Source organism: Callithrix jacchus, chromosome X, assembly GCF_049354715.1.
Source record: "Callithrix jacchus isolate 240 chromosome X, calJac240_pri, whole genome shotgun sequence".
Classification (NCBI taxonomy): Eukaryota; Metazoa; Chordata; class Mammalia; order Primates; family Cebidae; genus Callithrix; species Callithrix jacchus.
In genome coordinates this window covers 106,753,548-106,778,031 of record NC_133524.1, presented here as the reverse complement: position 1 = coordinate 106,778,031, position 24,484 = coordinate 106,753,548, and the positions used below count along the sequence as shown (strand labels likewise).

Sequence of the window (24,484 nt, the reverse complement as noted above, 5' to 3'; positions counted from 1 at the left end):
CTGTTAACCTAAAATTGCTCTAAAAAATAAAGTCTATTTTTAAAAGTGGATCTTGAGGGAAAAATAGACAATATTCCACGAAGGCATTTTATACAGAGAGAGCCATATTGGCAAAGGAATAATAGCAAGGAATCTTAAGGGGTATTTGAGATGCAGATACTACCTTAGTGTGATTAAATTATCAGGCCTATGGGGAGGACGAAAGTGAACTGATAGAATGTAGAAGATGTGAAAGGAGTATCAGCAAACTGTACAAGTTTCAAATTTTTTAGATTTACAAGCTTCCTGCCCATAGTCCAAAACTGGCCTGAAATATTTTTGGTTTGATTATTGATGTATGTGTTATATGTGAGTTTGAATGTGAATATTTTAGCCAAGTGGACTCCACAGGTCCAACCATTTGCCATTGTCCCACATCTGATCTGTAAAAGGTGAAGACCTTTTACAATTATCAACTTGCCCCGATGGCATTTAAAGAAGAAAGAAACCCACATTAGAGCATGTCTGGGGAGGGAAAGCCTACAGGTTTGGAAACCATGCCAAACTAGGAAAGGTTAAGAAAATTCAGTCATAACTTTAGAAAAGGGATGACTTAGGCCGGGCATGGTGGCTCACGCCTGTAATCCAAGAACTTTGGAGGCCAAGGCGGGCGGATCACCTGAGGTCAGGAGTTCAAGACTAGCCTGACCAACATGGTGAAACCCTGTCTTAAAAAAAGAAAGAAAGAAAGAAGGAAGGAAGGAAGGAAGGAAGGAAGGAAGGAAGGAAGGAAGGAAGGAAGGAAGGAAGGAAAAGGAAGGAAGGAAGGAAGGAAGGAAGAAAGAAAGAAAGAAAGAAAGAAAGAAAGAAAGAAAGAAAGAAAGAAAATATAGAAAAGGGATGACTTAGAATACGATAGTTTCCTCAGGCTAACCAAAGCTAATATAAAGAAGAGAGAATAGGCTGGGTGCAGAGGTTGCTTGTGCTTGTAATCCCAGCACTTTGGGAGGTCGAAGCCGGTAGATCACCTGAGGTAAGGAGTTTGTGACCAGCCTGGCCAACATGGTGAAACCCCGTCTCTACTAAAAATACAAAAATTAGCTGGGCCTGGTGGCAGGTGCCTGTAATCCTAGCTACTGGGGAGGCTGAGGCAGGAGAATCACTTGAACCTGGGAGTCAGAGTTTGCAGTGAGCCGAGATTGCAACCACTGCACTCCAGCCTGGGCAACAAGAGTGAAACTCCATCTCAAAAAAAAAAAAAAAAAGAGGGAGAGAGAATAGATTCATTTTATGTTGTCCCTTCATCCATTTCACAAATTATTTGTTGTATGTCCTCTCTGTACCAGGTTCTGACAGAACTGCTCCAAACTGGAATTAGGGCTAAAGGGTAGATGTTTCAGGAAGGCAGATTCAGAATCAGTTTAGTGGTTCTTACTCATTTTGGGTCTCAAATTCCTTTCAATCTGATCAAAGATATGGGCCTGCTCTGCTAAAAGATGTAAATGTACACATGCACACAAGTGTCAACATGCAATTTCAGGAGATTCATAGACTCAATGAAACCTATACATGGACTCCAGACTAAGAATCTGTGGAGAATACAGTAGCCATAATTAATACAATTATAGCCATTAAAAAGAATGAGGTAGAATGATGTAAGAAAAAAGAAATACACAAAATAGTATGTACAGCTTAAAAGTGAATTATACACACAGAGATGTGTGAATAATATATATGCTATTTCTAGAAAATTTTACAATAAACTAGTAAAGTGGTTGCCTCTAGGAAGGGACCTTGGTGGCTGGGGGCAGAGGGAAACTCTAGCTCTTACTTTGAGTGTGATGACATGCCCCAGGCTGATGTTAGCAGAGGAGAGACATCATCTAACTTCTGCTTTTTAAACAACTGTGCTATAATTTCAGTTAAAAATGTGGATGGATTGGAATAAGTTGGTGGCAGTGGGAGGTGGTAGAATACACTTTTCACTACTTGCTCTTTGAACATTTGGTACTTTGTATTATGTCCACTTAATACCTATTGTAAAAATATTATGTAACAGAAAAGGACCCTAGGCAAAGATCTTTTTAGGAATTAAATAGCTTCAATAATGGAGCATTTTCTTAAGAATGTATGAAACTTCCTGGAAGTCCTCATGTAAAGACTAAACTCACTACCAGACATGCAGTGTCACAGAGTTTGGCACTGGGAGGGAGATTGCTGTAGATGATGAGAGCTATCTGTGTCCATCTGAAGATGCCAGGAATCTTGGAACTCCTATTGCACTTGGAATCATTCTTTATTATAATAATTTGACATTTATTGAGCACCTATTATGTGCCAGGCACCACATTACACACTGGGGATACAGCAGCAACAAAATAAAATCAAAGCCTTCCTGAAGCTTACATTCTAATGGTGAAGATAGACAGTAAACAAACAAATCAATATTAATATATCAGAAAATGACAAGTATTATGGAGAAACAATAAAGCAGGGTAAAGTGGCAAAAAGCATGCAGAGTATGGCAATGTTTAAATAAGATGGTACAGAAAATATCACTGATAAAGTGTCATTTGTACTGAAATTTGAAAGAAGCAAATGAGTAAGCATGGTGCTCTATGAGGACGAAACATCCTAGTTAGAGGGAAAAGCAATGGACCTCTGGGAGTTTCCTTGGTATATCTGAGAAACAGTAAGTAGGCCATATGGCTGGGCTCAGTAATCAAAAGGGAGAGGGGCAGGGCATAAGGCCAGAGAGGTAATGAGAATGAAGGCAGATCATGTAGAGTGTTTAGGTCATTCTAAAGACTTTGGCTTTTATTGTGAACAATATAAAAGGCCATGGACGGTTTTGAGCAGAAGCATAACATGATCTGATTTATATGTTTAATGGATTTTGTAATGATCCAAGTAAGAAATGATGCTGGCTTGGATTAAGATTGTAGCAATAGAGAAGTGTTCAGATTCTAAATATACGTTTAGGCCAGGTGAAGTGGCTCACACCTGTAATCTCAAAACTTTGAGAGGCCGAGGTGGGAAAATAACTTTAGGCCAGAAGTTCAAGACCAGCCTTGGCAATAAAGCAAGACCTTTGTTTCTACAAAAAAAAAAAAAAAAAAAAAAGTTTAAAAAAAAATTAGCTAGGCCCTGTGTTGAGTACCTGTAGTCCCAAGTACTGGGGAATCTGAGGTGGGAGGGTGGCTTGAGCCCAGGTGTCTGAAGTTATAGTGAGCTATGGTTGTGCCACTCCATTCCAGCCTGGGTAACAGTATGAGAAGCTGTCGCTAAATAAATAAATAAATACATTTTGAACTATTCAGCTGAAAGTGTTGCTAATAGATAGGATCTGGAGTGTGAGAAAAGGTGAGTCAAAGCATTCTCCAAGGCTTTGTCCTAAACAACCAGAAGAACTTGTAAAGAAGGCTGTGGGAGAAGCAGGTATAAGGAAAATAGTCACTTTGACCTTGGATAATTTCAAGTCAAGATGCCAATCAGACAACCTAGTTTTCAGGAAAATGAAGACATACCTGTAAAGGATATTAAGAAATAGTAGCTAGTGAAGTAGAAAGAGAGCCAAGAATTGTGTGGTGTCCCAGAAGCCAAGTGGAAAAAAAAGTGTTCAAGGAGAGAATGATAAGCTGTGTCAAATGCCACGGTTGGTGGAAAAAATGAGAAGAGCAAAATGCCCATTGAATTGAACACTGAGGAGATATTATTGACCTTGATATGAATCATTTTGGTGAAGTGATGATGGCAAAAGCCTGATTGGAGAGGATTCAAGAGAAAATGAGAGGAGAGAAATTGGAACTAATGAGCGGAGACGACTCATTTCAGAATTTTTGCTCTGAGGAGGAGAGAAATAGGGCTATGGCTAACATGAAGGGAACAGATTTTTTAAAAAAACATTGAAGATGTTGATTTGATGAGAGAAAAATTGATGTCATGAGGGAAGGGTGAATGACTTGAGTAATAACCTTGATTAGACAAAAAGAAATAAAATTTAGTGCATAAGTAGAGGAGTCAGCATTCAGTGGAATCTCAGACAGTTCACTCACAGTGACAAGAGGGAAGGCAGAGTGTGTGGATACAAATACAAATAGGTTGGTGGGAGTTATTTTCTGATAGCTTCTATTTTTCTCAGTAAAATAGGAAGCAAGGTCAGCAGCTGAAAGGGAAAATGCAGAAAGAAGTGTTGGAAGTTTGAGAAAAGGAAAGATGTAAAACAGCCATCCAGAAGCATTCAAGAATGAGTGGATAAAAGAAATGTAGTGAAATTAGCAGATAGTACTAAGGGACCATTTGAAGTTAGTGGTCATGAATCTAAAGCAAGACTGGTTAGCACAGTTATAGGCTTTTATCCAATCTCATTCAGCTGCTGGGGCAGGTTTGGAATAAAGAGAGTAAGATTTAACAAGGATTGGATGTCTGTTATTCAAATCCTATGAAAGCAGAGAGAGCCAAGGGAAGCTAGCATGTATGCTGAAGAGTGACTTTAAGGATGGATATAGAAACTAAGCTTAGCAAAGAAGAAAATGGAGACACTAGGGGGCTGAGGAACAGAACTCTATAGTTTAGCACATAATTGCTCTCTTAACTTTTATAATATAAGGGCTGAAAAGTGTCCATTCTTGTTAGCAAGTCACTTTGTTAGCAAGTAAGTCACTAGTCACTTTGGAGTAATGTTCTCATAATTGCATTTCTCAGAACCACTAGTCCCTCACCACCAAACCTGTGAGTGAGATCACAAAATTTTTTTAAATCAAGTATACCCCATTAGTTCTTGGGGATTCACATTACCTGTTGCCCTATTAAGGACTCTGAATATTCTCGCAGCCACGAAACCACATTTGACTAATCGAGTGGTTTGTAACATTGCTTGTTCTTGGAGCTCTTTATGTAATACTATCAACATCCATTCTCATCCATTCTCAGAAACTAGTACTCCATGGAATACATTTTGAGAAATGCTAGTTTAGGAAGCATGTTGGGGATTGGAAGATGACTTTTGGGACAAAACCTTTGTTGGGCCAGCGTCACAAAAGCTTTTCTCCAAGACAATATGCATGGCAGGAACCAATACATATCCTCCCCAGGCCATCTCACAATTCTGCAGCTAAGCCAGTCTGCAGAGATTTGGGTTCTATCTAGTTCCCATATATATATATATATGATGGAGTTTTGCTCTTGTTGCCTAGGCTGGAGTGCAATGGCGTGATATTGGCTCACTGCAACCTCTGTCTCCCGGATTCAAGTGATTCTCCTGCCTCAGCCTCCTGAGTAGCTGGGATTACAGGCATGCATTACCATGCTTAGCTAATTTTTGTATTTTTAGTAAAGACGGGGTTTCTCCATGTTAGTAAGATTGGTCTCAAACTCCCAACCTCAGGTCATCTGCCTGCATTAGCCTCCCAAAGTGCTGGGATTACAGACATGAGCCACTGTGCCTGGCCTATATTTTCAATAATTCAAGAGATAGTATTGTCACAGCGCACTGGAAACAGCATTCATGTTTACTAACCACTTCCTTGTGTCAGGCACTATACTTGGCACTTTGCATATATCACCTCGCTCACTCTTTGCAATAATATTGTGAGAAGGTATGTTATTAGAAAACACCCAGCAAGATCATGAGCAACCAGTTTTCTTCAGAAACTTGTTGCCTGGAAGAATGAAAATAGGTTTAGTCTGTAACAAGCAATGTGTTTTGTACAAACAGATTTGAAGCCCTAGGATCATTCATAGAATCAGAATGCTGGAGCCAAAAGGAAACTTAGAGAGCAATTTAAGATATTAGAGGTTGTTGCATTCTCCTCAAAAGTTAGTACGTAAATTGTCTCAGGAGAGCAAGATTAAGAAATCTTGCCATAACTGCCTTTGCTTTCATTTAAATTAAGCCATATGAAATGATATTGTCACATGAACTAAAGTACACAGATCATGCTGCAAGAATGCAATATGGGAAGTGATTATTGGCTGGAGTTGCAAATGAACATTTGGAGTTTAATCTGTGATTCAATGTCATGGAAGCCTGATTTCACCAGAAGGCAATGGTTCTCAAACTTGAATGTTTATCAGAATTATTCCAGAATGTTGTTTTAAAATACAGGCTCCTGACCCTATCTTCAGATATCCTAACTCAGTAAGTCTGTTATAAAGACCAGGAAACTGACATTTTAAACAAGCTCCCCAGGTGTCACTCAGTGGACCACCACAATAGGCAGCCCACAAACTGACCACAATCTGAGAAACACATTCCTGGGAATATTCTATTCATAATTAAGGTGTGAGCAGGCCAGTGTCAACTGGTCAGCTATGGCAATTACCCTACAAAGACACTGATGTAGAGGCACAGGAAGTCCCTACTCTTTCTAGATTTCCATTTTTCTACAGAATCCTTGTCTTAATGTGATAATGAACTCCTAGAGACATCTCCTTCCCTGTGGCTTGATGCACGGAGCTGAGGCTCAGGAACAAATACAGTAGGCACTACAAGAAATATTTCTGGAATATAATATTAAGGTGCACAAAAATTCCCCCTGTAAGCTCTTAGGTGATTAGACATTCTTCTGTAGACTCAGAATATTGTGCTATCCCATTATATTATGGTCGCATATATAGTAAAGAAATGAGTATGGCTGGTAGGCTGTGGAATGCTTATACTCTAAATGGACTTTGGTCCTATTCAGGATCCAATCACAGTTCACAGGTTCCAAAACTCAATTTTGTCTGTTTTACCAGGGATTGATCAGGCTCTATGGGACAAACTTCATACAACCTAAATTTATAAGACAATATTTTGGAAGCCAAAATCTCAATTTATTAATTCATCTTGATAAATCTCAGTAGGAAATCAACTTAGGAAACAAAGTAAAGACAAAAAGCTTTGTTTGGTGGGAGCAGCCTTTAGTTAGTGGAAAGGGCTAGAATTTTGGAGTCAGATAGGCTAGAGTCCCAGTTAGGCTACATGTAGTGGGTTGAATTGTGTCCCCCACCCTCAAAAGTTACATCCAACTGGAACCGCAAAATGTGAACTTATTTAGAATACGACTCTTGACTGATGTATGTAAGATAAGGATCTCTACATGAGATCATCCTGGATTAAGGTGGGCTCTAAATCCAATGATAAGTGTCCTTATAAGCGACAGGGCACAGAGACAAGGGAGAAGCCCATCTGAAGACAGAGGGAGGGATTGGAGTGATGCTACCACAAGCCAAGCAATATATGGAACCACTAGGAAGAGGCAAGGAACAGAATCCCCGCTAGAGCTTTTGTAGGGAGCGTGGCCCTGCCAACACCTTGATTTTGAACTTCTGGCTTTCAGAACTGTGAGAGTATAAATTGCTGCTGTTTTAAGCCACCAAGTTTGTGGCAGTTTGTTACAGCAGTCACAAGAAACTAATATACCACTCATTTCATTTTATGGGCTTAAGTCACATAACCTCTCTGAACCTCAGTTCTGTCATTTGAAAATGGAACTAATATTAGAACTCTATGAGATCATAGAGTTAGTTTGAAGATTAAATGAGATAATTTATGTCAAGTGTTTGGCTCAGTGTAGGCACTTATTGTATGGTGACTGTTGTTACTGGTGAGTGAAGAGGTAGTATATGGTGTGGGATGATCTAAGAAGATGGAGACATGTAGTGTATTCAGTCTCATCCATCCACCCATCACCGTATCAGAAAGCCAATAAATGTAACAGTAGGCCAGCACACAGAGTAAGAAAAGCAACTTCTCTTTCTAATTATTTTTTTTCTCTAATGGTCAAATAACTTGTTTGTACATGTCACAATATCATGAACCCCTTCTTAGTTATTACGGACTTTCCCAGCCATAACATTTCCAAGGCTACAGTAGTGTTTTCCACTGATTACATTTTAGAGTATTACTTCTTAATGACACATAGGGAGGTCCCTTATCTATCAGTAAATACTTTCCTGTGGGCAGCCAATCTCATTTCTACAGTGGGCAATTTGTCAGCTTAAGCCTCTGAGAGTGGCATGTTTCTACCCTATCGGTTGACCTTAATTCTAGAGTGGGGGCCCTATTCCCTTTCAGTCTGTAGCCCTCTGTCCATTTTTCAGAACTCCACAAATTCATAATGCTGTGTCCGCTTTCTCACCCACCTTTTTGTAAACAGAAAATTCCTTAGTTTCTGTATCTGACACTCCATTCCCACTGACATATCCCCAACTAGTGTTACCTCTGGAAGGCCAGGGAGATCACGCCCTATTCATCTTTCAGGTACTGCCTAGTGTGCTGCATGGCATATGGTGAATATTTGTTGAAGTTATGAAAAACAATGGATAAATCTTGGCTCTGGATTTAGGCAAACCTTGGTTGAAATGCTAGCTTCCTTTTCTGCTGTTTGTGGGGCCTCAAGCAAATTACTTCAGCCTTTGCTACCTCAGATGATAGCATCTATCACTTAGGTGTTTTATAAGAATTAAATGAATTTATATATATGTATATTATATATATATATAACATATATATATACACACACACACACACATATATGTATATATATAAAGCCCCCAGCATGATACCACATACATAGTGAATATTTGGTAAATGTTAGCAATGTGTGGAAGACTATATGAAATAATGAATGATTGAATGTGCATTTTCAATAGGAAGACATATAACCACAGGATATCTTTAGTGCCTGTAAGAGATACAGGAAAGTAAGAAAGAATAGTCAGTAAGAGCTGATAAATACTTCATTTATCATATTTCCTACCATGTGATCCTTGCCATTAGGAATACATGAAAGCTGAAGTTTTGCAAAACAAACCATTCACACTGAATGCATGGAAGGAAAGTATCATCTCATATTATAACAGCAATGGTTGCCTAACTTCTGAGAGTACTTCAGAATATGATTAAGTGTTAAACAGTGTAGAGTTGTCAATAGAAGCTATTGCTGGCAGTTGTTTCAAATTAATTAAAAATACTGATTTCGGCATTCTGGTCTTAGAACAGAGTACTTGAGTTATTGTTATTAGAGGGAGTCTGAGTCAGGAGGATTAAATAGACAAATGACAACATTAAAGGAAGTCAGATGAAACTTCACACATCGAGAGAGTTGCACAGGCGATGAAAGCAACTTTTACTTTATATGACAAGCTTAAGTGTTAGTGTAGGGATGAGGGAGAAAGAAGGAAAGAAAATTGATATGCTGCAAACCTAGCCAAAGCTAGATTTTGCTCAAGATTCTGCACCATCAGTGGCTCTGTTTTATATATATTTTATTCCATAGCCCTCCAATCTCCCACTGATTCATTCATTCAGTAAAATATATCATGTGCCTACTATGTGCCAGGTACTTTTCTAGATATTGGAGATAAAGAAGTAAACAAAGGTCCTTGCCCTCCTGGAATTTACATTCTAGCAGGGATCAGTATACTACGGCCCATGTGACAAATCTAGCCAGCCCCTGTTTTGGTAAATATTGTTTTATTAGAACACAGCCATGCTCATCTATGGCAGCTTGTGTATAACAGTGTTGGAGATAGGTAGTTGTGTTAAAGACTATGTGGCCCACAAAGCCTAAAATATTTATTATCTGGCCCTTTACAGAAAGTTTTCCAGCCCCTGTTCTAGCAGAAGGAGATAGATGATAAACAAATAAATAGATAAACATATAACAGCTAGTAGTATTCAAAGAATAAAGAAATAAAACATAGAAGGCATACAGGGAATGGTGAGAAAGCACTTGCGATACTAAACATGGTAGTCAGAGAAGATTCTACCAAGTAGAGGATATTTGATCCAACACCTGAAGGACATGAGTATGTCAATATATGGGTTGTATACAACATTGTGGGCCATTGTAAGGAGTTTTGTTGTTACTGAGTGTCAGATGGGAAGCCATTGGAGAAGTTTTGAGCAGAGGTGTGACATGATCTGACTTTCACGTAATAAAATTAGTCTGGTTCCAAAAAACAGTGAGAGAATAATAGACTTGAGTGATGGTGGCAAAACAGGAGCAAGGATAACAATTGGGAGGCTAGTGCAATATAATCCCGGGAGCAGATCACTGTGCCATAAACCAGGATAGTAGCAGTGAAAAACTGGTCAGATTCTAGATATATTCTGAAGGTAGAACCAATAAGATTTGCTGATCAAATAAATGTAGGATGTGAAAGAAAAATCAAGATTGATTCCTAGGTCTTCTGCCTGAGCAACTGGAAAAATAAAATTGGTATTTATTGAGGTGGTAAGTGCAGCAGGTTTTGTTGGGGGTTGTGGGCAGGGGCAGTTTTGAACATGGTAAGTTTGAGATACCTATTAGGCATGCAAGTTGATATGTCCAGCAGGCAGTTGGGCATAAAAGTATGGAGATACAAATTTGTAACTCATTAGCAAATAGATAGTATATTAAGCCATGAAGATGAGAGCATCACTAAGAAGATAAGGGACAAAAGAGATCTTAGGCTTTAAGCCTTCCTCTACTTTTCAACTCCAGAAATTAGTCCATGACAAAAACCTATCAATTCTTTCTATATAATGTCTCTCAACTCAGCATTTTCCTTCCATTCCCACTGCTACCATTCTAGTCCAGGAATCCACCTCGTCTTACCTGGCTTTTATAATAGCCTCTTAACTGATTTACCTGCCTCCAAATGTCAACTTGAAACTCGTCATCTCATTTATCCCTCCCCTCCAAAAAAATCTTCTACTTCTCCTGGGCTCTCTGTCTTAGAGAATGGCATTGCTACTCATAGGTGTTTGCTCAAACTTGAATCTTTTAAATCCCCATCACCTTCCTTTCTTAAACTCTCCATTACCAAACCCTGACATTTTTACCTCCAAAATATAACTCAATTCTGCCCACAATTCTCTGCCTCTATTACTATCAGTCTAGTTCAAGATAACATCACCTCCCACCTGGACAATGATAATAGCCTCTTGACTACTCTTCTTCCCTCTGGTTAAACTTCCATATGGAAACCAGGGGAATCTTTCTAAAACAGTGCTATCTATATTCTGCCTATCTATTCTGCAGGTCTGCAGAATAAAATTCAAAAGCCCTTCATCATTTGGCCATAACTTTTCTTTCCAATGGTATCTACTATGGCTTTTCTAGAAATTCCCTTCATTTCATCCCTGTGGCCTTGTCAGTGGTTCTTATACCTACCATGACCACAGTGTGCCCCAATACCTAGTGCAGACCTTCCCAAGCATACTGCAAGTGTCTGAGGCTATGAGATTTCTCCTCTGTCCTAAACTGAGCCCAGAGACAGTGCTGTTGAAACTCCTAGGATGTTTACCTCTGGATGTCAAACTGCTTCCTCCATTCACACTAGTGTGCTTTACAAATACTATGCTTTTCTCTGTGTGCCATCAAACAGTAAAAGTTGTGAAGGACTGCTTTAATGCACTCCAATCCCACAGCTTGGAAAGCACTGTTCCTTCTCTTAAGTTCTAAGTACCCTTCTAGGCCAAGTGCAAGTCTCATCTTTTTGATAAAGCAATCTTTGGTGCTATATACCCAACCTCAAATTTCTTGTATGATGTGACCAGACCACTCATTTGGCACTTCATATATTTGCTGCTATTCAGTTGTTTATGATGAGACTTTATCTCATTGTGTTGTCTGTTGCTTAAGAGCAATGATTTTTATACTTACTTTTGCACCCAGTGTCTTAGCATACAGTAAGGCACTCAGTATTTATTTACGAATTTATTTATTTATTTAAGAGTAAGCAAATAGATTAATGATGAACAGAGAATTAAATTCTATCAGATGGTGCAATGGACAAGAACATTGGATTCAGAAGCAGAATATCTGGATTCTAGTCCAGTTTGCCAATAGATGGTTGCGTGAGACTTCAGGAAACTTGCTTGCCTTAGTTGCCTCATTCACAAAATAGGAACAATACTTCCCATTGTGACTTCCCAAGTTGAGATGGGATAATTTATGGAAAAAATATTTGGCAGATGGAAAGACTATGTCGTTCATGAGTAATGCCAAAGGAGGCAGTGTGGAGGATAAAGAATGAGCTCAAAGAAGCTGCAGAAAACATTACAGGATTCATGGATGAAAAAAGAAAAAGCCAAAGGGGTAAGGGAAATTTTCTAGCAAAGTAGACTTGCCCAGGAGTTATTGAGAAAGGTTGATAAACACAGAAGAAAGAAAAATGAAGTTTCTTGATTGCGAAGCAGTAATAACACAGCCACTAGATCCAGACTGCCTAGGTTCAAAGCCTGGCTCTGGCGTTTAACCAGCTATGTGACTTTAGACAAATTATTTAACATCTCTGAACTTCAGTTTACCCATACATATTATGGGGGTATTTTCCCTGCCTATTTCCAGGGAAGTGTCATAAGATGTAAAGAAGTTAATATTTATAAAGTGCTTAGAGCCGTGCAGACCAGTGCCTAGCATATAGAACATTATAGAAGAAAGTATTAGATAAAACAATGATCTCTTCCTTACCAGGCAGTACTCCAATCCTCATGGCTGGCACTTTGTCCTGGGACTTGGAGCAGGGCTCACAAAAGTTCTGACTTGCTCTCCAGTGGGCACGTCTCCTTTCTACATTCCAGAGCCCAGTCCTCTGAGCTTAGCCTATCTAACTGCTCAAAGGACAGTATGTTTCCCAGCCTACAAAGTTTCTTTTCAATTCTTCAGCCTTTTTCAAAACCCAATAGAGTTTCTTGTGAGAATAGATAGGAGTGAATTCCATAAACTCCCAGAACCAAATAAAGACAGTATAATCTAATCTTTTTGAGCACTGACTTTGTAATCATACAAAACAGAATTTGAATCAGGACTCTGTAAATGACCAACCGGGTGACCTTGGATTTGTCAGCCTCAGCTTGCTTGTCTATAAAATGAGGCCTCACAGGTGGTTGTCAGGATCAAATGAGAAAACGGACATGATGCATTCAGTATAGGGCCTGGCATGTGGTATGCACTCCGAAAGTGTTTGCTCTTACAATTAATAATTCCTAGGATTATGAGTCTCAATTTTCCCAACTATAGAATGTAATTTAATAGCACTATAACTCTCATCCACTGTCCCTCTATCATCTCAATTTGACCCTTCCAAACTAAAAAGGTGCAAAAAAAATATTCTTGGAGTGATAAGTTGACAACACTCTGTATTTTACACTCCATTTGAGGTTTGTGCCCAGTTCAAGAGTTACAGAGAAAGAACCAGCAACTCTAAGTATGCTTCAGATTTCTGTATGTCTGTGAATGCCTCAAAGACAGCAGAGGTCCTCTAAGCCTAGGGTGAACATCAAAATCACTTATTTTTATTTTTAATTTCATTAAATGTAATTCTTCTCATAAAAGGGCAAAGACAATTTTTTTTTTCAAAATCCTTGCTTTACCCTAGAAATGATACTCCTCATGAAACAAATCGCCAATGGGGAGGCAGAGGCCCAGGCAAGTATATTTTGCAAAAGTTATCCAAGTGAGTCTCGTAAGCACCCTTGCTGTGAGAGAATTGGAACACGCATTTGGAGGATGATGTCAGGGTCTTGCCTTGAGAAGAAATCCAAGAAGGGAAAGTATAATCACTCTGCCTCCCACACAATGTGGGTGTGTAGAAACATCCCCTGAACACACAGGGAAGAGCATAGTATTTTCTCCTCCATGTATCCATGTATTAATCACAGAGGATTTCCCTCCTATAGTTATACAAGCATCATCCTTGACACATCAGTTGGAGAACTGTACTCAGTAAGAATATAAGCTTCACCCAGCTTTGAAAATGTAACAATATCTACTAACTGTATTAAATATATTTCATGCCTAAAGATCTATTATTTAATGTCTACAGCAAGGAAGAATCATTACCAAATAATTTAATTATTTTTGGTTTACACATCTGTCATCAAAGCTAATAGTTTGCTGGCAGAAACTGTTTGGCCATTTGGCCTTGATCATGATCACTAATGAGTGTGCTTGCATTTCATATCGAGGAATCAGTCTCTCCAATGGTTCTAATCAAGTAAAAGTTGAAATAATTTTGAAAAGTGTAAAAAGGCACAATTTATAAGATGTATGAAGTTGTTATTTCTTTCTGATTATATGTATATATACATATATATATACACATACATATATATGTATATATAATGACACTTTCTATTAAACATATTAGATGTTCCTACATTACTTTGGAGGTCCACCAAATAGTTGATTCTCCCATGTATTATCTAAAATTTTAAATAAATTTTCATTTATATCTTTCAAAAATAGTGTTAAATTTCATGTACATGTGTGATCTATACTAATAGATCTATGGTAATGTGTACTCAATTCTCATTTTTCTATTTGCAAAATTCAGACTAATGATTTATAGCCAAAGTAACAAACAATTTTGAAAAGTAATTCTTAAAAATACTTAAAAATAGATGCTAAATTCATTGAGCTACTCATTTCAATATTTTAACATAAGAATGCAAAATTTATAAGGTAGTAGTTAGGTACACAGACTTGAAAATCAGAGAGAAGTGTTTCCATTTTCCTTTCACTCTCTTGCTAGCTATGTAACCTCAGGCAAGTAACTTCACTTCTCTGAGCTTTAGTTATTTCATCTGTAAAATGAGGATAATAATATATGTCATAAGGTTGATGTGGAAGTTAAATACGATAATACATATAAAATATTATTTTTCCTTTCAAAATTATTTTTAATTGACAAATGATAATGGTGTATATACATGAGGTACAATGTGATGTTTCGATCTATGTATAAATTATAGAAAGATTCAGTCAAGTTAATGAACATATCTATTACCTCACTAATTTATCATTCTTTTGAGGTAAGAACATTAAAAAGCTATTCTTTTGGCAATTTTGAAATATACAATATATTATTATTAACTGTGGTTGCCATGCAGTGCAATACATCACTAAAAGTTATTCCTCCAGTTGGCCAGGCAGGGTGGCTCACAGCTGTAACCCCAGCACTTTGGGAGGCCAAGGCAGGTGAATCACCTGAGGTCAGGAGTTTGAGAGCAGCCTGGCCAACATGGTGAAATCCCGTATCCACTAAAAGAAATATGAAAATCAGCTGGGTGTGGTGGCATATGCCTGTAATCCCAGCTACTCCAGAGGCTATGGCAGAAGACTCGCTTGAACCCAGGAGGCAGAGGTTGCAGTGAGCTGAGATCATGCCACTGCACTCTACCATGGGTGACAGAGAGAGTGAGACTCTGTCTTAAAATAAAATAAAATGCTGATCCCAGAGCTTGGAACATAGTAAGCACTTGATAAATTTCTATTATTATTGAGCCCCTAACCTTACGGGTGACAGAGTGGAACTTGCTCTCAAAAAAAAAAAAGTTATTCCTCCAGTCTCACAGAAACTTTATATAATTTAATCAACATCTTCCCTTTCCCCAACTCTCCTCCTCCCCACTAACCTCTGGTAACCACCTTTCTGTTCTTGGTTTCTATTAGCTCCACTTTTTAAGATTTCACATAGGCAATCACACAATATTTGTCTCCCTGTGCTTGGCTTCTTTCACTTAGCACAATATCTTCTAGTTCCATCCACATTGTTTTGAATGATAGAATTTTCTTCTGTTTTAAGGCCATATAGTATTCCATTGTGTATAGGTATCATATTTTCTTTATGCATTCATCTGTTTATGGACACTTGGGTTGCTTCTGCATCTTGGCTATTGTGAATAATACTAAAATGAACATGGGAGTGCAGATATCTCTGACATATTGATTTTAATTTCTTTGGATTTATATCCAGAAGTGACATTGCTGTATCATACAGTAATTCTATTTTTAGTTTTTTGAAGAACCTTTATACTATTTTCCAAATGGTTATACTAATTCACCTTCCAACCAACAATGTGCAAGGGTTCCCTTTTCACCATATTCTCACCAACACTTATCACTTATCTTTTTGATAATGGCCATTTTAACAGATGATACCTCATTGTGGTTTTAAGTTGGATTTCCCTGATAACTATAGATGTTGAGCATTTTTTCACATATCTGTCAGCAATTCACATCTTTTAAGAAATGTCTTTCCAAATCCTTTGCCCATGTTTTTAAATTTTTAAAAAATATTTAGAGACAAGGTTTTGCTCTGTTGCCCAGGCTGAAGTGCAGTGGTACAATTACAGCTCATTGCAATCTCTAGCCTCCAGGCTCAGGTGATCCTCCCACCTCAGCAACCTGAGTAGCTAGGACTACAGGCATGCATCACCACATCTTGCTAATTAAAAAAAAATGTGTAGAGACAGGGTTCTTGCTTTGTTGGCCAGGCTGGTCTTAAACTCCTGCCTTGCCTATTTTTTAATCAGGTTGTTTACTTGCGATTAAATTGTTTGATTTCCTTATGTATTTTGGATATTAGCCCCTTGTCAGATGTATATTTCCCAATATTTTTACCAATCTGTGAGTTATCTCTTCACTCTGTTAACTGTTGCATTTACTGTGCAAAAGCTTTTTAGTTTGATGCAGTCTCATTTGTCTAATGTTGCTTTTGTCACCTATGTCTGTGCCTTTGTTGCCTCTGCTTTTTCTTGTTGCTGATAAATCATTGTCCAGACCAATGTTGTGGATCTTTTCCCCTGTTTTCTTCTAGTAGCTTTACAGTTTCAGGTCTTATGTTGAAGTTTATCCAGTTTGAGTTCATAACAGATAGGGGTCCAGTTTCATTCCTCTGCATGTTGGTTTTCTCAACACCATTTACTGAAAAGACTGTACAGTAAATGGTGTACAGTCTTTCCCCACTGTACAGTCTTGGCACCTCTGTTGAAAGTCAATTGATCATAAATACGTGGGTCTATTTCTAGGCTTTCTGTCATGTTCCATTGGTCAATATGTCTGTCTTTATGACAGTATCATGCTGTTTTGATTACAATAGCTTTATTTAATATACAATTGTCTTTTGGTATCCATAAGCGATTGGTTCCAAAATGTCCCACAGATAATAAAATCCACAAATGCTCAAGTTCCTGATACGACGTGGCACAGTATTTATATATAACCTATGCACATCCTCCTGTATGCTTTAATCATCTCTAGATTATTTTTAATACCTAATGCAATGGAAATGCTATGTAAAGAATTCTTATACTATATTGTTTAAAGGGAATAATAAGAAAAAAGTCTGTACATGTACAGCACATATGCTTTTTTGGGAATATTTTTGATCCACAGTTGGTCAAATCCACAGGTGCAAAACCCATGGATACAGAGGGCTGAATGCATGTTGAAATCAGGGAGTGTGATACATTCAGCCTTGTTTTTATTCAAAGTTGCTTTGGCTATTCAGAGTCTTTTCTGGTTCCATATGAATTTTAGGTTGTTATTTCTGTGAAAAATGACATTGGAATTTTGACAGGAATTTCATTAAATCTGTAGATCACTCTGGGTGGTATGGAAATTTTAACAGTGCTAATTATTTTAATCCGTGAGCATGGGATACCTTTCCATATATTTGTGTTTTCTTCAATTTCTTTCATCAGTGTTTTATAGTTTTTACTATACAGATATTTCACCTACTTGGTTCAAATTACTTCTAAATATTTTATTTTTTAATGCTACTATAAACGGAATTTTCTTAGTTTCTTTTTTAGATAGTTCATTGTTAGTATATAGAAGCACACTAATTTTTGCATATTTTGTAACCTGTAACTTTACTGAATTTGTTCATCAGTTCTAACAGACTTTGGTAGGGTCTTTAGGGTTTTCTATCATTCTCAAGTACACATGGAACACTCTCCAGGATACATTGTGTTAGGCCACAAAACATGTCTTTACAAATTTAAGATTGAAATTATATTATTTTTTCTGACCACAATGGCATGAAAGTTGAAATCAATACCAGGAGGAACCTTGAAAACTCATAAATATGTGGAAATTAAACAATATGTTCCTGTACAATCAATGAGTCAAAGAAGAAATTCAAAAAGGAAAATTTGAAATGTCTTGAGATAAACAAGAATGGAAACACAAGATTTCAAAACTTATGGGATACAGCAAAAGTAGTCATAGGAGGGAAGTTTATAGCAATAAATGCCTGCATAATAGTAGAAGAAAGCTTTTAAATGAACAATCTAACATCACACCTCAAGAAGTTAGAAAAAAAAGATCAAAGTAAGACCAAACTTAGCAGAAGGAAAGATGGAAATAACAAAGATTAAAGCAGAAATAAACAAAATAGAGACTAAAAATATTAGAAAACATTAACAAAACTGAAAGTTGGATTTTTAAAAAGATAAACAAAATCAACAAACTGTTAGCCACACTAACAAAGAAAAAAAGAGAGAAGACTCAAATAAACAAGATCAGAATTGAAAGAGGAGACATTACAACCAATACCACAGAAATACAAAGGATCATAAGATACTACTGTGAATAACTATACACAAACAAATTGGATAACATAGAACAAATGGATGAATTCCTAGAAAAATATAACCTACCAAGACTAAATTAGAAGACATATAAAAGTTTTACAACAATGTCTGGCATTGTGGTAAGTGATTAATGAATGCTATAAACTTTTGTTATTATTTCTATCTATCTACCAGAATGTAAGCTTCATGGTGACACTTTTTTTCCGACCTTCTCTGTTTGATTCCCAGTGGCTAACATAGAGTATGTTCAATAAATATTTGTTAGATTAATTAATTTATGTGATAGCTATCTATGGTAACTGCTTATTAATTGTGCCACTGCTTCTAATCACACTTGGCAGCTGCATGAGTAACTCAAGGTGAAATTTTTATAGCGGCTTTATTGAGACATAATTCACATACCATATACCCTCTCCATTTCAAGTGTTCAATTAAATTGTTTTTAGTACATTCAAAGAGTTGTGCAAACATCACCGTAACTAATTTTAGAACATTTTCATCACCCCACAAATAAACTCCATGCCCATCAGCAGTCATTCCCATTACCTGGCAAACCGTCTCTCCACCCCATCCCTAGGGCACCACCAAACTACTTTCTAAACATTTCTTATGCATAGAGTCATATAATATATGGATTTTGTGACTAGTTTCTTTCATTTATTATAATATTTTTAAGGTTCGTTATACGTTGCAGAATGTACCAGTATTCCATTCATTTCTATTGTATGGATATACCACCATTTGTTTATCCATTCATCAGTTGATGGATACTGGAGTTGTTTCTACTTTTTGGCTATAATGTAGCCATGAACATTCATATCCAAGTTTTTATGTGAACATGTATTTTCGTTTCCCTTGGGTATATACCTAGTAGTAGAATTTATGGGTAATATGGTAATGTTTAACTTTTTGAGAAAATGCCAGGCAATCTTCTATAGAGGCTGTACCACTTTATATTCCCTTTATGTTCCATTTTCACCTCATCACTTGTTATTATCTCTTTTAGAAAAACTATGGCCACCCAAAAAAAAAAAAAAAAAGAAAGAAAGAAAAATTATGGCCACCCAAAAAAAAAAAAAAAAAAGAAAGAAAAATTATGGCCACCCTAGAAAGTATAAAGGGGTATCTCATGGTGGTTTGGGTTTGCATTTTTCTAATAACAGTTATGGTGAACATCGTTTTCTTGTGCTTATTGGCTGTTTGTATATCTTCTTTGTAGAAATGTACATTCAGATCTTTTGTCTTGCCTGTTTTTAAATTGGATTGTCTTTTTTTATTGAGTTGTAAGAATGATATATTCTGGATACAATTGCTTATCAAACATGGTTTGCAAACACTTTCATATCTTACTTTCTGGGTTGTGTTTTCATTTCCTTTGAGTCATTAAAGTTTTAAATTATGATTTAGTCAGTTTATCATGTTTTTCTCTTATTGCTTATGCTTTCTGCTGTCCTATTTAAGAAAGTATTGCCTAATTCAAAGCTATGAAGATTTACACTTATGTTTCCTCTCAATAGTGCTATAATTTTAGCCCGTACATTTGGATCTTTGCTCCATTTTGAGTTAATTTTAGTATATAATGTGAGGAAGGGGTCATACCTCATTCTTTTGTATATGAAGATCCAGTTGTCTTAGCACTATTTGTTAAAAATACTCTCTTTTCCTCATTGAAATGTCTGGGTGCCCTTGATGAAAATCTATCAAACATAAATATAGGAGTTTATCTCTGGACCCATCATTCTATTCCATTGACCTATATGTCTATCCTTTATGACAGTACCATATTGATTGCTGTAGTTTTGTAGTAAATTTTAAAATTGGAAAGTATGTATCCTCCAACTACTGTCTTTTTAAAGATTGTTTTGGCCATTCTGGAGCCCTTGCATTTCCATATAAATTTTAAGATCATCATGTCCATTTTTGCAAAAAAGCCACTGGAATTTTGATAAGGATTGTGTTGAATCTAAGATTGGTTAGAGTAGTATTCCTATCTTAAGAATATTGTCTCCTGCACACCATGAACATGGAATTTCTTTCCATTTACTTATGTTTTCTTCCACTTCCTTCAAAAATATTTCATAGTCTTCAGTGTACATTCCTATACTTTCTTGGATAAATTTATTCCTATTTTATTCTTTTGATGCAATGAAATTCTTTTCTTTCTTGCTTTTTTTTTTTTACATAGTCTCATTCTGTTGCCCAGGCCAGAGTATAGTATTGTGATTATGATTCCCTGACGTCTTAACTACCCAGGATCAAGTGATCCTCCTGCCTCAACCTCCCAAGTAGCTGGGACCACAGGGTGTGTAACACCATGCCTGGCTAACTTTCTTTATAATTATTTGTAGAGACGGGGGTCTCACTATGCTGCTCAGGCTATTCTCAAACTCCTGGGCTCAAGCAACCATCCTACTTCAGCCTTCCAGAGTATTGGGATTACAGGCATGAGCCACCATGCCCAGCCTGGAATCATTTTATTCATTTCATTTTCAGATTGTTCATTGCTACTGTGTAGAAACAAACTGATTTTTGTATATTTCTCCTTCAACCTTGCTGAACTATTTTATTTACTATAATAGTTATTTTGTGGATTCTTTAGCGTTTTCTATGTATAAGACCAAGCTATCTTCAAATAGCGATCATTTGAATTCCTCCTTTCCAAGCTGGAGGTCTATTATTTCTTTTTCTTCCCGAATTGCCCTGTTAAGAACTTCCAGTACAGTGTTAGGTAGAAGTGGGGTGAGTGAACATCTTCCTCTTGTTCCTGATCTTAGCAGAAGAGTTTTAGTCTTTTACCATTAAGTAAGATGTTATCTGCCATGTCTCTATAGGTGCCTTTTATCAAGTTGAGGAGTAAGGTGAACTTTATTTGAAACTAGAAGCCCCTCACCAATGATGGAAACCTCAGGCCCACTTTTATTTTCTCTCTTCTGGTATGACACAATTCTTCTGTTTCATATTCTCAAAACAGGATGAGAATGCTTAAGGGACAGACCTATACCTTATTCTGGATTTAAAACTGGGAACATTTCACTTCAGATGGAAGTGTTTTTGAAAGATAGCCTACTGAGAATTGTACAGATACTTAAGAATTCATTCATAAAACATAAGATGGCAGCCTTTTGTTGAGCCATGACTTTATTTAGCTTGATTAAGTTTGGGTTTTGTCAGTATATGTCATCTTTTCTTTAATCTCCTTGATGGGAGAATGGGAACTGGAAGACACATACAGGATTCTCTTATACATGATCCCTAGAGATGCAGCGGCATGTATGATAAGACTGCCTGGAATCATTCAAATCCTTGCTCTGCCACTTACACATTTGGCAAGTAATGTGTATGTATCTCAGTTTCCTCATTTTGAAAAATTAAGATGATAAAACAATAATTATAATAATACCTAACTCATAGAATTGTTGTGAGGAATAAATGAATTACTATTTACAAAAAGTACTTAGGACAGTATAAAAATACTTAAAATTGTCTCTGACACTATCATAAACTCCATTTATGTACTTGGAATTAGGTTATATTGTTCGGCAATAACAACATGGGTATAAGAGCCAGATAAATCCAGGTTGAAATTCCTGCCCAGCTGCTTTTACCAGCTGAATTTGGTATAAAAATACAAATGGACTGAATTTTGTAACCCCTCAAATTTCATATGTTAAGGCCCTAATCTCCAATGTGGAAGTGTTTGGAGGTTAGACCTTTAAGAGGCTATTGGGTTTGGGAGGTAATTGAGTTTGCCATGTGAGGAAAACAGGAAGAAGGCCTGCACCACACTGACTACACTGGCACCCTAATCTCAGTGTTGGACTTCTCAGCCTCCAAAACTGTGAGAAATAAACATTTGTTGTTTAAGCCACTCAGTCTGTGGTATTGTTGATATGGCAGACTCAACAGGCTAAGAGACCAACTATGTGGCCTCTGATGAATTAATCTCGCTGAGCTTTAGTTTTATCTTCCTAATAGGGTACAGAACCTACTTTTCAGGGTTATTACAAGGCATGCATTAGATAATTCCTGTAAAATATCTAACTCAAGATTAATTGTTGGACAAATGACAACTATTATTGTTGTTATTTTCTTTTTATTTTCTTGTTTTAAGGCCAGCGAGGTCTTATCACTAAACTTCTTTTGCTCATTTAACAGTTCAGGCCTGGGGATGATAACAGCAAATGTTATAAGGGACTTTTAGTTTTTTAAAGTAATATATACTTGTGAAAAATTCAAATTTTACAAAAAGTGAAAAGTAAAAATCTATTTTCACATGCATCTCCCACATATTTTACTTCCCCTTTCTCAGGGATAGCAACAATGTAAAGAATTTGATTTCTATCCCTATAGACCCTTTTCTATACATCTACATAAATGTGAATTATATATAAGAACATATACAGCCACATATATATTTCTATATAAATTAAACCTTACTAAATATTGTTTTGTGATTTTCTAATTCTACTCGATAGTATATCTTTGATATCTTTCCATTTGAGCACATAAAAACCTACCTCATTCTTCTTAATAGCTATTCAATAACCCACAAGATGGAAGTATCACTGGTTTACTTTTTAAAAATCTTTAGTAATTGCTCTCAATATAGTATCATAAGTCTCTAGTTGCAGTGTGCTTTCTCCCTCAAAGTCCATGTTTAACAATGTAGTATGGACTGCCTCTAGATTCCTCCACTCTGGGCAGGGCATCTCTGAAAAAAAATGGCAGCAGCCCCAGTCAGGGGGCTTATAGATAAAACTGCCACTTCCCTGGGACAGAGCACCTGTGGGAAGGGGTGGCTCTGGGCGCAGTTTCAGCAGACTTAAATGTCCCTGCCTGCCTGCTCTGTGCAGTGGATCTCCCAGCACAGTGTTCTAGCTCTGCTAAGGATCAGACTGCCTCCTCAAGTGGGTCCCTGACACCCATGTCTCCTGACTGAGAGACACCTCCCAGCAGGGGCCAAAAGACACCTCATCCAGGAGCACTCCAGCTGGCATCTGCTGGGTGCCCCTCTGGGACAAAGCTTCCAGAAGAAGGAATAGACAGCAATCTTTGATGTTCTGCAGCCTCTACTGGTGATACCCAGGCAAACAGCATCTGGAGTGGATCTCCAGCAAACTCCAGCAGACCTGCAGCAGAGGGGCCCTAACTGTTAGAAGGATAATTAACAGAAAGGAACAGCATCAACATCAACAAAAAGGATAATTACACAAAACCTCCATCCAAAAGTCACCAACAGCAAAGATTGAAGTTAGATAAATCCATGAAGATAGGAGAAACCAGCACAAAAAGCCTGGAAGTTCCAAAAATCAGAATGCCTCTTCTCCAAAGAATCAGAACTCCTCGCCAGCAAGGGAACAAAACTGGACAGAGAATGAGTCTGATGAATTAATAGAAGTAGGCTTCAGAAGGTGGGTAATAACAAACTCTTCCACACTAAAGGAACATGATCTAACCCAATGCAAAGAAGCTAAGAATCTTGAAAAAAGGTTAGAGGAATTGCTAACTAGAATGACCAGTTTAGAAAAGAATATAAATGACCTGATGGAGAGGAAAAGCAGCATGAGAACTTCATGAACCATACACAAGTATCAATAGCCAAATCAATCAAGCAGAAGAAAGGACATCAGACATTGAAAATCAACTTAATGAAATAAAGTGTGAAGACAAGATTAGAGAAAAAGGAATGAAAAGAAAGGAACAAAGCCTCCAAGAAATATGAGACTACATGAAAAGACCAAATCTACATTTGATTGGTGTACCTGAAAGTGACAGGGTGAATGGAACCAAGTTGGAAAACACTCTTCAGGATATTATCCAAGAGAACTTCCCCAACCTAGTAAGACAGGCCAACATTGAAATTCAGGAAATACCAAGACCACCACAAAGATACTCCTCAAGAAGAGCAACCCCAAGACACATAAACATCAGATTCACTAAGGTTGAAATGAAGGAAAAAACGTGAAGGGCAGCCAGAGAGAAAGGTCAGGTTACACACAAAGGGAAGTCCATCAGACTAACAGTGGATCCCTCTGCAGAAACTCTACAAGCCAGAAGAGAGTGGGGGTGAATATTCAACATTCTTAAAGAAAAGAATTTTCAACCCAGAATTTCATATCCAGCCAAACTAACTTTCATAAGCAAAAAAGA

The 24,484-nt window shown here is 37.3% G+C and overlaps 2 protein-coding genes across 6 annotated transcripts in view; one reads left to right on the top strand and one right to left on the bottom strand.

Moving 5' to 3' along the window:
* The window catches only part of RTL9 (retrotransposon Gag like 9), a 97,370-nt gene extending 84,822 nt beyond the window's left edge, over positions 1-12,548 (bottom strand). The window contains exon 1 of the mRNA XM_017968427.5: positions 12,426-12,548. The gene's annotated coding sequence lies outside the window, so the exon portion shown is untranslated. The remainder of the gene's footprint in view (positions 1-12,425) is intronic.
* Positions 1-24,484, top strand: part of AMMECR1 (AMMECR nuclear protein 1) — a 241,904-nt gene that overhangs the window by 67,919 nt on the left and 149,501 nt on the right. The gene's annotated exons all lie outside the window — the stretch shown is intronic.